The 16,122-nt window shown below is 56.7% G+C and overlaps 2 long non-coding RNA genes across 2 annotated transcripts in view; one reads left to right on the top strand and one right to left on the bottom strand.

Annotated features, from left to right (window-relative positions):
* The window catches only part of LOC137463945 (uncharacterized), a 223,569-nt gene that overhangs the window by 22,100 nt on the left and 185,347 nt on the right, over positions 1 to 16,122 (top strand). The gene's annotated exons all lie outside the window — the stretch shown is intronic.
* Positions 14,632 to 15,728, bottom strand: LOC137463928 (uncharacterized). The gene is made up of 3 exons (XR_010994017.1): positions 15,552 to 15,728; positions 15,088 to 15,205; positions 14,632 to 14,710 (listed from the first exon to the last, which is right to left on the bottom strand). It is a non-coding gene; the product is annotated as an uncharacterized lncRNA (long non-coding RNA).

Genomic DNA, 16,122 nt, shown 5'->3' with positions numbered 1-16,122 from the left:
CGTAGAAGAACATAAAACAATGCACCTTTATGAATTGACCAGTGAGAGCTTGTTGCTGATGTGACTCGCAAAAGACTATATAAACTGACTGGATCTTTGAATAAACTGGAGCTTGCTTATCAATCATATTGGTTGTGTGCTTGTCTTCCCTCACCGCCTGCGGCAACAGTGGCCTGATGCTGGCTCTCGGCCCAGGAGTCCCCGTGGCTCCAGCAGCAAGAGTGGCTGAGGGGTTCCTGCCTGCTCTGGGGCATTGCTGCAGGGGCCACTGCTGTCAGAGCCCCCTCTCTGCTGCTGACAGCTCTGCTCCTGGGGACACTGCTCTGCCCCAGCCCAGCAACAGCAGCAGTGCCCAGTGCCAGGAGTGCTGTCAGTGGGACCCCCTGTGCACAGCGACCCCCAGCCTCGGGCTGGCCGTGCCAGCACCCCCAGGGACCTCCAGCCCCGGGAACCCAGAACAAGTGGAAACCACAACTGTGCAAACGTTGCCTGCGCCCAAAGGAATTGCAAAGAGAAGTGAGATTTTAAACAGTATATTTTTTCCAAAAATCGGCAAAACCTAGGATTCACAGAACATGTTTCATTGTAACAATCCTTTTAACCACAACCATCTACAGAACATGTTTCCATGGGAGCCTATAGAGTAACAATCTACAAAGCATATTTACATGGGTGCCTACAGCCTAACAAGCTTCCAAACATATTTACAGAAAACCTCTAAGCTTCAGAACATATTTACAGAGGGGTCATATCTGTGGCCACCATCTCCATCAGTCCTGGCAGAAAGGATGCAGCAGAGCTGGACTCTGCTGCCAGCAGTGGCCCAGGTGGGCTGGCAGCTGGGCCCCAGAGGCTGGGACAGGGCTGGCAGGGCTGGCATGGCCCCCGGCAAGCGCAGGGCAGGCCGGGGGTGGTGCTTGTGCCACCATAATCCAAGGCTCACTCCGGGCACCGTGTCCCTGAGCGGGGCCATCCAGCCCAGCCCCAGCCTGGCGTCAGGGGACACACTCTGCCTGTGGGCTGGGCATGGGAAGCATCTGCCTCTCTTGCTCCTGGGGCTCCATCTTCATCCAAGTGTGGCAAGCACATTAATCTCTCTCTCAGGATTTTTATAAAGGTGCACAGAGAGAAGTGAAAGAGAAAAGAATTTCTATTTCTGCTCCTTGTTTTTTCCTTGTGGAATGTGTTTGGAGAATTGTTTACCTGGAGCGAATGCCTGGTTGGATCACTGTGGATTGTTTGGGCTTGATGGGCAATCAGATCCACCTGTGTCTGGACTCTGGCGAACAGGGCCACGAGTTGGGAGTGAGTTAGATATGATAGTTAGAGAAAGTAGCATGTAGTTTTTAGTATTTTCTTTTATATAGTATATTAATGTATCATAGCATAATTATAATAAAGAAATTATTCAGCCTTGTGAACTAAGTCAGACATCATCATTCTTCCCATTGGGTTCGCCGACATCAACAACAGCTGATTCCTCACATTTACATTTAAAAAGTGACATTTTGTTGTGATCTGGCCAGACTGTGCCAGTTTTGTTTCCCCAGTGGGCAGGGTCAGCACCAAAGACACAGACACCAACTGAAGGACTCAGTGTCATTGACTGTAGCTCAAAGCAGCAAAGAATCACAAAATGAGCAGCTCAGCAATGCACCCAGCCAGCAGCACCAAAGATTGCAGCAGTGATTAAGAAAGATCCAGCAGCAGTTACCCTCAGGCTTTACCATGCCCCAGATCCACACAGCAGCTGGGGAAGCTGTCACAGCCAAGGGCTGCAGAGCCACTCCTGGACACTGGGAATTCCTGCAGGTGCCTCCAGCCACAGGTGGGGCTCCAGCCTCGCTGGGAGAGGGCCCAGCTCTGACAGTGCTGAATGAACAAACTGACAGCGCTGCTGGTGCGGGAACATCTGGTTTCATCCTCCTCCTGGGTTCCTCCCAAAGCCTGGCCAGGGCCCAAGAGGAACCAAGGGAGGTGACTTTGACCATTCAGCCCCAGACAAGGCCAGATGTCAGATTTCATGGCCTTGTCTGGCTTCTAAACACAGAAAGGTCAATCCATGTTTCACTAATGAGTGGATACATCTATCACAGCGCTAATGACCATGCATATTTCATTAGTGAGCAGATACAAAGATAACCTTTGGTTGGAAGGTTCATCCAGAGGCCACCTTTGGCTCAGGGCCTCACTCAGGGCTGTTGTCCAGGCCTTGGCACTTCAGGGACGTGGTTTAGTGCTGGGCGCGACACTGCTGGGTGACCGGCTGGACTGGATGTGCTCAGAGGTCTTTTCCAACAGAAAGGATTCTGTGATTCCATGATTCCATCTGCTGCATTCAGCCAGGTCCATGTTAGCAGCATTCATTTGCTCAGAAAGTCTCCTCAGGCCCAGCTCTTGAGGCCTGAGGCTTCAGCTCCTTCAGCTCCTGGTGCTCAGCTGCTCGTGCTGAACAGGACGACTCGGGGAGAAGAACACAGTCCATCCAATTCCTTCTGGGACACGGAGAGGGGAGGCTGTGGAAACAGGAGCAGTGTTTGGTGTGGCCTCCTCTCTGCCCTGCACGCCTTTCAGCACTTTGAACCAGCCAAGAGCTTTCTCCAAGAGTGCAATGGAGCAGCTGTTCCTGCTGCCGGGTCTGACTCTCTCCAGTCTCTGACCTTGCCTGCTTTTGTCCCTCTTGCTGTGCCCTCTGCTCCCCCAGGGCTCGGTGGCTGCTGCCCAGGACTGTGGGACTGGCACAGATCCAGGGGTCGAGACCCTCCTTTCTCTGCCCTTGGAGCTGCCTGGGCACAGCAGCCTTTTCCATCTGGAAGCTCCCCATGGACAGGGAGTCCCCAGCTCCGTTCCTTGCACAAGCTCCAGGAGCCCAGGGCTGCCATCTCAAGTCCCTGCTGGCCCTGGGGGCTCCCAGGTGGGCACAAGTGGGGCAGCAGAGCCAGCAGGGAGCCTGCGAGTCTCTTCCAGCCCTGTCTGCTCAGAGTTTGGGCCTTGGAGCCTCAGGTGGCCAAAGGCAGCTGCTGCTGGTCCCTCTGTGTGCCCCCGTGTCCAGCAGTGCTGCTCCATCCGTCTGTGCCCAGCCACGGGGAAAAGCCTCAGCCCTGCAGGGCCAGGAGCTGCCGGGCTCTGCCTGAGCAGCTCAGCCAGAGGGAAGGGAGCTGCTCCCCACGGGAACCAGGAGCCAAGGGCTGGAGCACCTCGTTCTGGGGCAGAGCCCAAATTCTGTGAGGGAGTAACAGAGTTATTCACGTGCACTGGTGTGTCAGCACTGCAGGTGCTGTGCCTGCAAACACATGGCTCGAGATGTGCAAAAGAATTCTGCAACTCTTGGCTGGAGCAGGATGTCAGCAGTGCTGAACTCCAGCTTAGTCCAAAGCAAACACTTGACACCTCTGTTCATATCTGCTAGATTTTTTACATCGGGATATCCAGAGAAAAGCAAACAGAGGAGTAAATATTTTCATTGTTTATGAGAAATGCTTCTCATTTTGCTGAACATCTCTTTTTCAGGATGTGTTATCTTCTTAAAGAAAAAGGAAAAGAAAAATGAGAAAAATATGAAAAACAAGAAAAAAATTTGTAGTGAAAATCTTCTGTAACTTTGGATTAAGAGGTAACTGATCTTTTTAAAAGGAGAACTCATTTACTTTGTGCATGTTCTGATGGTCTGGATCCATCTTACGGACTGACCTCAGCATCCTTTTTTTAAAGACTGGGTTTTGTTTCCAATATTAAGATTTTTTTTTTAAATTGGAGTTGAAGCAATAGGAGGATGAGAGATGGATTGTGCACGACTGTGTCTTGAGGCCAAAAAAAATTGCAATTTGAAACCTGGACCTAAAGTATTGAAAATGAAACTTACAAATCCCAGTGCATTGTGTGACAGCAGCTTTTCCTATAGGATGTACAGCATCACAAAGACTTCACCAGTGGGGTTGGGAGGGCTTGGAGCTTTGTCCTGTGCCACCCTGGGATGTCATGAACCAGGACTTCACCTGCCACCAGCCCAGGTCACCCTCTGCCACCGCAGCTCCTTGGGCCTTGTGTCCCCAGAGCAGACACAAAGTGTTTCTGCTGCTCGCCCTTTGCACAAACCCACAGAGAGCTGGGATTTTTCCAAGGCTCGTGTCTCCATTGGGCCATATTCCCAAAGAACCAGCAGCACATCCTGATGAATACAGTGAGTTACGTGGATGGTTGTCAGCTCCACTTCCTGCCTAGAAATCCTGAAATTGCTTCTAAATGCTGCTCCTTCAGCTCCTGGACACCTTCTCACACAAAGATGGGAAAAAATCCCCTGGCCACCGGCTAAAAGGTAAGTTATGCCAAAGTTAGAGCCCTGGGGGAAATCTCTGTCCCTCCCTGACGTTTTAATGTATCTGTACATGGGGGTGTGCATGGATGCGTTTTGTATACAAAGGAAGGAGCGTGCAAGCAACGGGACTGACACTTTCAGGGCCCATGCTATTCCATACCCATGGGCACAGAGACATTATGGAAACCCTGGCACAGACAGGGCCTTCTGTCCATGGGTACAGAGACATCCAAGAGCCCCTGGCACACACAGAGCCTTCTGTCCATGGATACAGAGACATCCAAGAGCCCCTGGCACACACAGAGCCTTCTGTCCATGGGTACAGAGACATCCAAGAGCCCCTGGCACACACAGAGACTTCTGTCCATGGGTACAGAGACATCCAAGAGCCCCTGGCACACACAGAGCCTTCTGTCCATGGGTACAGAGACATCCAAGAGCCCCTGGCACACACAGGCCTGGCACACACAGGCCTGGCAGCACAGGTGGCTTTCCCCACAGGCTGCAGGAGATGAGAACACAACATTTGCCAACACTGACTGCAAGCCACAGCTCTGGGTGCTCCCCGTGAACCTCAGCTCTGGGACCACTGTCTGTCCCAAGCTTCAGGGGCTGCAGTGGGAGCCTGGCTGGGCTCTGCCCTGGGGCCATCCTGCAGGGACAGCTGCAAACAGGGAGCATTCCCTTGCCACAAACAGCCAAGCCAGGGCTGCAGGGCAGCTGCTCCAGCCTGGACTGCACTGCTGAGTGCTGTGCTCTGGGGCTGGGGCTCCCCGCACAGGGGACTGGACTGGTGTGCCAGAGGAGACAGAGAAGCTGCAGCTTCACCCTAACTGAGGTGGGTGTGGGGGCAGGGACGAGTGGGGAGGCTCAAGGGGATTCACAGAGCTCATCCTGCTGCAAGGACAAGGAAAAGGGAGTGGGAACTCAGCAGTGAGGAGAGCTGAGGGCTGGAGAGCAGCTCTGAATGACACTAAAATCCCACTGGACCTCTGAGACATTGCTGCTCCTCAGCCCGTGACAGGATGAGTCCCTAAGCCTGGGGCTCAGCCTTCCTCGTGGTGAGGGGCACCAAGGAAGGCAACAGTGTGATGGAGACTGCCATGGGCTGGGAACTCACTGGGGGACAAGAGGAAGCAGTTGGGAAGTAAAAGGCAGGTGGGGGACAGAACTGTTCAGAGAAGGGTTGAGATACAGCTTGAGCAAGCTGCAAAATGTCATTTGGGATCATCCCAGATTGATTTCATTTCAGAAGCTATTGAAAAAGTTTATTTTGGGGTGGTGTCATGTTTTCCCTGGGAGGCGTACACTCTGCAACCTTGAGCTGTGTTGCTGAAATGCTCCAGCAGGTCTGTGCTGCAGGTCACCCCATTTCTTCTTTGGCTGATTGCGGCCCGGTGCTGAGCTCCAGCAGAGCCCTGGCAGAGCCCAGAGCAGCCTCAGCACCCGCAGAGCCCGGCTGCAAGGAGAGAAACCAGAAAGCGCCCGTCAGCTGAAGGCTCCTGTCCCCTTGTCCCAGCCGCCCGCGGTGCCCAGGCCATGCTGGCCGTGCCCAGAGCTGTGCCCAGACTGCCCATCCCTGCTGCCTTTGGGAGCAGAGCAGGAGGGCAGGACATGTGCCCAGCCTGCAGCCAGCCACGGCACATCCAGCCCTCAGCAGCTGCCCAGAGCAGGATGCTCCTGTGCTCGCTGCCATCTCCCCAAAGCTCTGATCCCACCATGCCAAGCAGACGGGACCCACCTGACGCCATCCCCCGCTGGAAGAAAAGCTGGTCCCAAACGATGTCCTCAGCCTTCTCCAAGGGCACGGCCCATCCACGCCACAGCTGCTCCCAAGCACTTCCTGATCCAGACTGGACCCCACCTGGAACGCTTCCTCTAGAAAAACACACAACAAATTACTGAAAATAGATTACAGACAAAAAGGGGAACAAGAAAAAAGGTCAAAAATCATATTACTGTCAGGGACTTGAGGAAGGCCCAACCCCTGCATGCCAGGGAAAAACCCACCCACAGGTAAGGGAAGCCCAGGCTTTCTCCCTTCCCCCCTGCACTGCCCCCCAAAATAACGGTGACCCCAAAGCAAACAGGGGCAGTGGAGCAGCCCAAGCCCTTCCTTGCCTGCAGAGCAAAGCAGCCCCTGCACAGGTTCTGGAGTCCCACCTCTGCTCCCACCATGGGGGTTTGTTTGTGTCGGGCTGGCTGCCCCAGCCCCAGCCCGGGGCACGGTGGGTGCTGGGGCTGTTGGCAGGGCTAGGAGCCCACTCCCATTTCATCACCACCCCAGCCCATCCCCCAGCCCTGCCAAAAGCAGCCTGGCAGCCGACTGAAGGATCAGCTGCATCCGCCCCAGCAAAGGGGGAACCTTTGGTTCCTGGCCAGGCTGTGCAATGCCCAAATCTGGGAGCATCCCCCTGCGTGTGGACTCACCTGCAAATTCCCTGTGGAGCCTGGCTTTGGAGAAGGTGCCAGAATCGAAGTCCATCATCCTCAGCTGCCGGTGGCCAGGTGGAGGAAGAGGTTGTCATCCTTGATGTCATCCTTGCTGTCCCCAGCAGCAGCAGCCCCACCTGGTACAGCTCCTCCAGGGGCTCCTTCTCCTTCCCTGGGGGTGAGCCCAGGCTGTCTGGGTTCTGTCCAGGGCCCCAGCTGTCAGGGAACCATGACAAGCAAAACCAGCTCAGATGGCAGCCACCAGTGCTGGGCAGAGCAGCTCAGCTCCAGCACAAGGGCTGCATGTTCCCATCTGATGACCCCTGGGCAGTGACACAGGCAGGACAAAATGTCTGGGTTCCTTTGCTTCTGATTGCCAAGGCATGTGTGGAGCTGCAACTTACCAGGGCCTTGCATCAAAGTGTGCCTGTGGCTCTCTCCCTTCTTCTAGGGCAGATGAATATCCTGCAGCCAGGGATCACATAACAGCTCTTCTAACGAGGGCCTGTCCGAGTGCAGCATGGATAAACACCGCCTGATCACATCTTGGCACTCTGGGCAGAGAAACCAGAACCCGCCGGTCAGCTGGAGAAGGCTCCTGTTGGCTTTGCCCCACTATTCCCATGCCCAGGCCATGCTGGATGTGCTCAGAGCTGGGCCTAAACTCCCCCATCAATTCCCTGTTTTGGAGGAGAGCAGGAGAGCGGGACATGTGCCACCTTCTCAGCAGCTGCCAGAGCAGGATGCTCACGAGCTGCTGCTGTCTCCCAGCACTGGCATTGCCCCCGTGGCCAGAGATGAGGATCCACCTTGACAGAGCCGTTGTGGCAGTGAGAGCTGATGGTCCCAGCTGATGTTCTGGCTCCTCCTGAAAGGGTGCTCCCCGCAGACCATCTGGTGCAGCAGGATGCCCAGGGACCAGATGGTAGCTGGCTTGCCGTAGTAAAATCGAAAGTGGGTCCATTCTGGGGGCCTGTATGACCGTGTTCCTGTGGAATACAGATGGGGTTCATCAGGGGGATGCTGCTGCTCCCAGAGCCTGGCCCCAGCATCCCTGGGCGTGTGGGGGCTGCCCCAGTGGCACACGGGGTGACCGCTGCCCTCTCGCCAGCACCTGGGACTTGTGTACAGACTCGGGGTTGGAAAAGAAGCCACTGGGGTTGGAAGAGGGCAGCAGAAGTCCTGGCAAGGCCCAACCATGAGGAGGAAAAACCCACCCAGTGCTTGGGAAAACCATGCCTTCATCCTCCCTGCCTGCACTGCCCAAAAACATCATGAATCCAAAACAAACCAGGTGAGTGGAGCAGTCCAAGCCCTTTCGCACCTGCACACCAAACCAGCTGGGACACAGGTTCCGGCCCCCCTCTCTGCTACCCCCACCCACCCGTGTTTTTGTTGGGCTGACTGCCCCAGCCCCAGCCCCAGTCTTGGGCAGAGTGGTGGGCAAAGGCTGCCAGCAGGGCTGGAAGCTGGCTCCCCACCCAGCCCTGCTCAAATGCAACTCAGCTGAAATCTCAGTGCCATGAAGGGCAGCAAAAGGAGAATCCCCGCTGCCACACCCATCTTGGGCTGTGAGATATTGGGCCATGAGATGCCAGGACCGAGAGCACACCCCTGCGTGGGCTCACCTGCAAAGCGAGTGTAGGCTGTGTCTTGCAGGTAGGTGCCACAGCCAAAGTCGATCAATTTGGCCTGCCCAGTGGCCAGGTCAACCAGGATGTTCCCTGGTTTGATGTCCCTGTGCAGGACTCCACAGCTGGTGCAGTGCTGCACGGCCTCCAGCACCTGGCGGAACAGATCCCGCGCCACCTCCTCGGACAGGAACCCCCGTGCCCGAATGAAATGGTGCAGGTCCTGAGAGTGCTCTGGGCGTTCCAGCACGATCAAGATGTCGTTGGGGAGCTCAAGCCACTCCAGCAGCTGGACAACACCGGGGAAGCCAGTGGAGACCTTCTCCAGCAGCACGATCTCCAGGGGTGCGCTGGTGCCGTCGGGCTGCGGGAGGAGCACGATGCCATCAGTGGGGCTGATGCCATGCCGGGGGTCAGGAACTCCTCACCCAGCCCGGGATGCCCTTCGCCCTGCGCTGGCCCCACGCCCGCTCTCCCTCGAGGTGTCCTGGTGGCTCCCACCCTGCCGGGCCTCGGCTCATCCCCGCCCGGCACGGCCCGGCTTCTGCCGCTGGCCCCGCTCACTCACCAGCTCGCCCCAGTGCCGGACGCGGTTCCTTGGCACCCTTTTGATGGCCACCTGCAAGCCAAGAGCAGCAGCAGGCTGAGCTCACCACCCACCCTGCGCAGCCCCAGCTCCATCGCCATCCTCCTCCCCCTTCTCCTCCTCCCCCTCCTCCTCCGCCCCCTCCTCCTCCTCTTCCCCCCCCCTCCCGTCCTCCTCCCCCTCCCTCTACTCCTCCTCCTCCCGTTCTCCTCCTCCTCCTCCTCCTCTGCCCGCCGCCAGCCCCGCCGCTCACCGGGGCGCCGTCGGAGAGCCGCGTTGCCGCGAAGACGCTGCCGAAGCCGCCGCTGCCCAGCAGCGAACCCAGCCGGTACCGCTCCTCCAGGCCCTGCTGCGCCTTCCCTGCGGGCGGGACGCGGCTGTCAGCGCTCGGCCCGGGGCCAGGAGCGGCCCCCGAGCGCCCCCCGACCGCCCCGGGCCGGCCCTCCCCAGGCGTTCGCTCCCGGCAACGGGACAGCGGCGGCTCGGGGGCGGCGGCCGCGCCGCCGAGCGGCGGAGCTCGGGCCGGGGAAGCCGCAGCGGAGGCGGCGGCAGCGGCAGCGGCCGCGCCGCGTGTGTCCTCCGCGGGGCCCGGGAGGAGCCGGGGCCGGGGCCAGGCTCGGGCCAGGCGGAGCCAGAGCGAGGCGATGCCGCCCCAGCCCCAGGCAGCGATGCCCGCCCAGAAGCGCCACCGCCAGCACGGCCAGAGCCGGGCGGAGGCGAGACCCCGGCGGGACGGCCGGGGGCGGGGATGGGGCAGCCCCGCCCGGAGCCGGGGGCGGGCCGGGGGCATGGCCCGGCCGGGAATGGGGAGAGAGAGAGACTGGGAGAGGAGGGGACAGCGGGAAAGGGAGAGCGGGAGACGGTGCAGGACAGCGGGAGAGGGAGAGGAGAATCAAGAGGGAGTCTCTGCTTTGGCTGCTGCTGCTGCTGCTGCTGCTGCCGCCGCTGCTGCTGCTGCTGCAACTGAAGCTCCGGGGCCGTTTGTCCCCGTGTCCGTTTGTCCGTTGCCCGCTCACCCCCACGCCCAGCCCCCCACTCCCCTGGGAAAGCCCCTGAGCCTGTCCAAACACGGGAACTTTGCCCTGTTCAGCCCAGACCCAGAGTCTGGACTCCTGCATGGGGGCAGAGGTATCTCCTCAGTCGCTGCTGTGTATTGTCCCCGCTGAGGATCAAACCCTATCGGGGCACATTCCCTGGCTGGAGGATTCCCTGGTCCTGGTCCTGCACTTATGGCTCCAGTGTTGCTTTCCAGCAAAAACTGGAAGGCAAACTGTGTAGCTCATCGTACTTTAGAGTGTCTAAAACTCGCTAAGTCACTGATCTTAGAGGTGAGATGCATTTGGAATTAATGGGATGGAGAAGTAGTGCAAGATGGAAAAAGGGAGCAGAGAAATAAATAGAGGAAAACATCTTGGACTGTTTCTTTCAATTTTCATTTCACTTGTGGAAAGCTGTTTCAGTTTTCCAGGAATCTTTTCCACAGTCCTGTTTGCTCTTCTCAAGAACCTTTCCTGGAGAACCACGTTGAGCTCTGGTCACAAGATGTGCCACCAACTGCAGCTTCTCTTGGCTTTCCACAGCGGGTGTGCAGCAGGACTCTTGCAGCAGAGCAGGACAAAGGTTTGGAGAACTTGACAGCTTGTCCTTTCTCTTCCTGGAGAGCTGGGGAGTTGTGCCATTGGTGAGGTTTTCATTGTGACTGTTCCAGCCTTGGGAAACAGGAGGTGGAACCAGGACTTGTTAGGGAATACAAGCCTGACTGAATGCAGAGAAGGAATCTCCAGAGCCCGCAGCCAGAAATGGAGAGTTGTGTGATAATCATTCCCACATCTCCATGGACACCTGGAAAGTGATCTAGAACATGAAAATGGGACAGAGGGGGTTTGTTTCTGTGTTCAGTTTGGGTGATTCTACATCTCCAGTGCTGGTATAAATCAAGAGCACAGTCAGTTCATGATAAACATCAGAACAGGCTGGACCTCTGAGAGTAGGTGATGGAAAGAATTTGAAAAGGAGAAATGCAGGGAATGACTTGGTGGACTTTGTCTGGAAGAAGGGTAATTTGTTCTAATTATTTCTAGTCCATTGCTTCTGCTTTTGTCCTTCTTACAAGGCCATTTGCATCCCAGATTCCTCATGAAATGAGATCCCTGAGCTTCTGGAACTGCCTGAAAGATGCCCTGTTCTTGCAGGGACACTCAGGCTGAAACAGGAAGCAATTTTGAAGCAATTGTATTAAACAAAAACCAGTTCTTAAGCAGAGATTGATGTCACTGCCCCCGACCAACCACCATGGGCAAATCTCTGGCTCAGCCTGGAGCAGTGACCTTGAGGGGGTGTCCGCACTGCAGGGAGGAATCTCCACAGCCTCCAAGAAGGGAAATGTCAGGAGACACTGCCATTAAAATTTGGGACGGGGCTTTTCTAGTCTGAAGTGCTGCCCTGTCAGTCAGATGTGCCCAGGCTGGGCCAGCTCAGCAGCTCTGCAGGAGCTCTCAGTGGTGTCACTTGGTTGTTCCTTTCTCTGGGGATTTTTCCAGCCCTGCCACAGCTTCAGCTCCCTCTGAGGATGTGGAACTTTGGGATGGAGGAGTCAGGCTGGTTTGAGCATTATTCACCCCAACAGCAGCATGACCCCCTTCCTTCATTTCCCACTGGGGCTTTGCAAACAGGGCCTTGCGGGAGTGGTTTGAGCCCATTGCAGGCAGAGCCTCCTGCTCCAGCAGGAACTGCCTTTCCTGTGCCAGGAGCAGGGCAGGTCCCGCTGGAGGAAAAGCCCCAGGCCAGCCCCAGCACATGGGCAGAGTGCGGTGCTGGGAGCTGTGCCAGGGAGAGCCTGAGGCACCAAAGGCGCCTTGGCAGCAGCAGCTGCTTGCAGGGCATGGCCAGAAGCCTCCCTTGGCAAGCCGGCCTGGTGGCCAGCACTGCAGAGCTGCTGCCTCAGGGCTCAATTCTGGCTGGGCTCTGCCCCAGCCCACAGAGTGTGACCTCAGCCCTGACTCTGCCACGGCCCTTGTGCCTGAGCCCTGCAAAGCCCAAAGGTCACCTGTGCCCCCCTGGCTGTGCCAGCCCCTGGGGCAGGGGGAGGAAAGGCAGAGGAGGGGCTGGGTTTGGCTGTGGGATGTGGGGTCCAGCAGAGACCATGAGGAGTCAAGGCAGTGGATGGAGTGCACTGAGCAGCCCCTTCTGCCCATGCAGTCCTGGAATGGTTTGGATGGGAAGAGCTCTGCAGTGCTCATCTCATCCAAACCCCGCCATGAGCAGGGACATCTTTCACCAGATCAGGTTGTTCAGAGCTCTGTCCCAGCTGGACTTGAATGTTTCTAGGAGTGGGGCACTGACCACCTCCCTGGGAACCTGTCCTGGTGTATCACCACCCTCATCATCAAAAATTTCCTCCTTATCTGTTCTTATCTGAACCTCCCTTCCTTTAGTTTAAAACCACCCCCCTTTGTCCCGTTGTGACAGGCCCTACTAAAACCTTTGTCCACCCTTGTATTTCCAATGAGCTGGGTTTCCATGGCAACTGCCAGGACAGGTGACCCAGGTGTCACCCCCAGTGAGGGCTGCCATGGAAACAGTGCCCAGCACTGCCCCTTTCTGTCTGGCTGACCTGGCCTTTGGCCCTGGCCCTGGCGTTTGCTGCTGGTTCCGCGGCGCCTGACCGGCCAGCGCGGCACAGGGCAGGTGGCCATGGCACAAGCCCCCAGCAAGGGATCCCCTCTGGCTCTGGGCAGTGACAGCAGCCCTGAGCAAGGGGCCAGGGCAGGTTTCCATGGCGAGCAACCATCACAACGGCTGCAGGAGCAGAGTGACTCTTGCCAAGGAACTTTGCCTTGCTGTCACTTAATATTAAATCTGGCTTTTGCTGATCCCTTGTTGGGGATTTTTTCAGCGCTCTCAAGCCCTCGTTGGTAACAGGGTGAAGGAGCCCTGGCCCAGGCTCTGGCCCTCGGGGACACGGGGACGCTGCCGAGGGGTCCCTGTCCCCCTGTCCCAACCCCACAGCCCCAGCTCTCATCCCCGTGTCAGGCTCTGGGGTCGATCTCGTGGAACATCCTCTGGGGGAGGCTGCGGCGCCGGGGGCGGGGGTACCCGGGGGGACAGGGGACCCCGCTGTGCACGAGCAGCGTTGGACTTCTCTGGGGGAACTGGGAGGGGGGGCTGGGGTGGAGTGACCTCCCCAGTGACCTCACACAGCCCCTGTGATGTCACACAGCCCACTGTGAGTTGTAACAGGCCACCTGTGATTTCATACAGGTGTCCTGTGAGGTCACAGCCGGCACTTTGAGGTCCCAGTCTGCTCTGTGATGTCACAAAATCTGCCCTGTGATGTCACAGCCCAGCCTGTGATGACATAGACACCCTGGGATGTCACAGTCAGCTCTATGATGGCACAGCCACCTTTGTGATGTTATGCAGCCTCGCTGTGATGTCACAGCCTGCTCTGTGATTTCTCAGTCAGCTCTGTGATGTCACAACCCACTCTGTATTGTCTCAGCCTTCTCTGTGACATCACACAGCTGCTCTGTGATGTCACAGAGCCCTTTTCTATGATGGCAGAGTCTTCTCTGTGGCCACACAGCCCGTTCTGTGATGTCACAAAGCCAGCCTGTAATGTCACAGCCGACTTTGTGACATCACAACCTCCTCTGTGATGTCACAGCCTGCTCTGTGATGTCACAGCCTGCTCGGTGATGTCACATAATAAACCAGGGATGTCCCAGCCAACTGTATGATGTCACAACCTGTTCTGTGATGTCACACAATCACAGAATCACAGAATTGCTGGGTTGGAAGAGACCTTCAAGGTCATCAAGTCCAACCCATGCCCTAACACCACCTCAGCTAAACCATGGCACTGAGTGCCACATCCAGTCTTTTTTTAAACACATCCCATGGTGGTGACTCCACCACATCCCTGGACAGACAGTTCCAGTACTTCATCACCCTTTCCATAAAAAACTTTTTTCCTAATTTCCAACCTAAATTTCCCTTGGTGCAGCTTAAGACACTGTCCTCTGGTCCTGTCAGTTGCTGTGAGGAGAAAGACCGACCCCCACCTGACTGCAACCACCTTTCAGGGAGTGTGGAGAGTGATAAGGTCACCTCTGAGTCTTCTCCAGGATAAACAACTCCAGCTCCCTCAGTCATTCCTCACAGGACTTGTGTTCGAGAACCCTTGCAATAGATAAGAGAAGTCTCTTTGTTCATCATTAATCAGGCAAAGGAAGAGGTTTTTTGTGAATAACAGGAAACCCGAGGATATGCTGACTCCTTAAGTTGATTGTACAACTAGGGTCGGGAGGTGTGTAACCATCTATGGAAAGATTGTTACAGGGTCATAAACCCCCAGTGAGGAAGAGGAGGAGAGCCTTCATCCAGACGACCACCAGAGAGCAGGTGGTGACCCCCTAGCAACTGGAGGCGCACGCACAGAGTACTCCTGGAAAAGCCACAAACGCGGAAGAAGGGGGAGAATAAAGGACCGTGGGAAAAGGGAAGCGGTGTGAGCCTTGGCGGAGCACTGACTCCCCGGCTGCACCCAGCGCTGTTTGCTTGTCATTGCTTGCTGTAATCAATAAAATTCTTTTTATCAATCCCTAAAGGATCAGACTAATTATTTACTTTAACTTAGAACACCCGTTCCCTGCTCTGGCTGCTGCCCCATCTTCAAAGCCTCTCCCTCGGGCTCTTCCTCCCGTGCAGAGCAGCTCTCCTGGACAGGGACGGCAGATGGCACAGCTGGGAAGCAAAGGGAGCACTGAGTCACTATGGGGACGTTTTCCTTGGCAGCAGCTGCACTTCCATCAGGGAAGGGAAGATCTCAGAGCCTCCCCAGGAGGGTTAGAAAGAAAAAGCAGCCGAGCGGGCCAGGCTGTGGTGAGCGCAGCCGCGGCGGGACTGTCCCGCAGCCCCGGCAGCCCGGCACAGCCGGCACAGCTCCCGGGCCCTGCCGGCACAGCTGCCTTGCCCAAGGACAGCCCCTGTGCCGGCCGGGGCAGCTGCGCTGAGCAGCCCCAGCACGGGCAGGGCCCGCTGCTGCCCCGCCGGGCAGTGCCCACGGCCACAGCCCACGCCACCCTCAGCCCCACCCTGCCTCCCCGGCCCTGGGGCCTCACCCGGGCTCTCTCCAGCGTGGCAGCAGCAGGTCCCCGTTCCCTGCTCTTGCTGCTGGCCTTCAGCTTCTCCCTGCTGGCTCCCGTCAGTCTCCGGCTGTCCTCAAGGTCTTCACTGCAGCTGTGGCAAAAGCGGAGGCTCTGCAACTGGTTCCAAGGCCTGGCAGAGCTGCAGTCCCGGAGCCCTCTGTGCTCCCTGCTGGCCCCCTCCATCCCCTCAGCCCCGCCATGCTCTCGGCAAAGCCCCAGCCCCCTTCAGTTTCTTCAGCCCCTCACAGTCCTCTCAGCCCCTCAGTCCCTTCTGACCCATCCCGTCCCCCTAGACCCGCCACCCCTCGGCCTGTGCCACTTCCCTGTCACCTCAGTGCCACCATCGCCCTCGGCTGCCCCACAGCCCTCAGCCCCAGCAGCACCTCAGGGTCACCGTCCCTTCAGCGTCACCGCCCCCTCAGCCCCCTCAGTCTCACCGTCCTTCAGCAGCTCCTCAGGGGACAGTGCCTGGGGCCACCGGCAGCTCCCACTGCTCCAGGGACACCCGGGGCTGGAACTGCTGCTCCGCCCGGCCCGGCCGCCAGCTCGGACCCAGCACAGGGAGAGGGGACACAGGGGGCACGGGGGAAAAGCAAGAGGTGAGGGAGGAAGCAGAGCAGGGGAAGAGGTTAAAAAGGGGCCTACACCTATACAGATATCAATCTATGTAACTAAACCCCAATATATTAATATAAATATGCCTATCTACAAATATAACTATATATATGTAAATGTAACTATACACATGTATAAATGCAACTATGGACATCTACAGCTATAACTGCACATCGAAAAATATAAATATATACACCTTAAACTAAAAATAAATTAACTAGACAAATCTCTGTCTATGTAGATAGATAAATGTAACTACATAAATCTATAAATACAACTACATATATCAATAAATAGAACTATACACATCTATAAATATAACTAGAGACAGAGGAATTCTACCTGCCCAATGGTCACAGGCTCTCCCTCTGTCTCTTCCTGGCGCACAGGGCA

The sequence above is a fragment of the Anomalospiza imberbis genome, chromosome 32 (genome assembly GCF_031753505.1).
Source record: "Anomalospiza imberbis isolate Cuckoo-Finch-1a 21T00152 chromosome 32, ASM3175350v1, whole genome shotgun sequence".
Taxonomy (NCBI): Eukaryota; Metazoa; Chordata; class Aves; order Passeriformes; family Viduidae; genus Anomalospiza; species Anomalospiza imberbis.
This window is presented reverse-complemented; position numbering and strand designations above follow the sequence as displayed.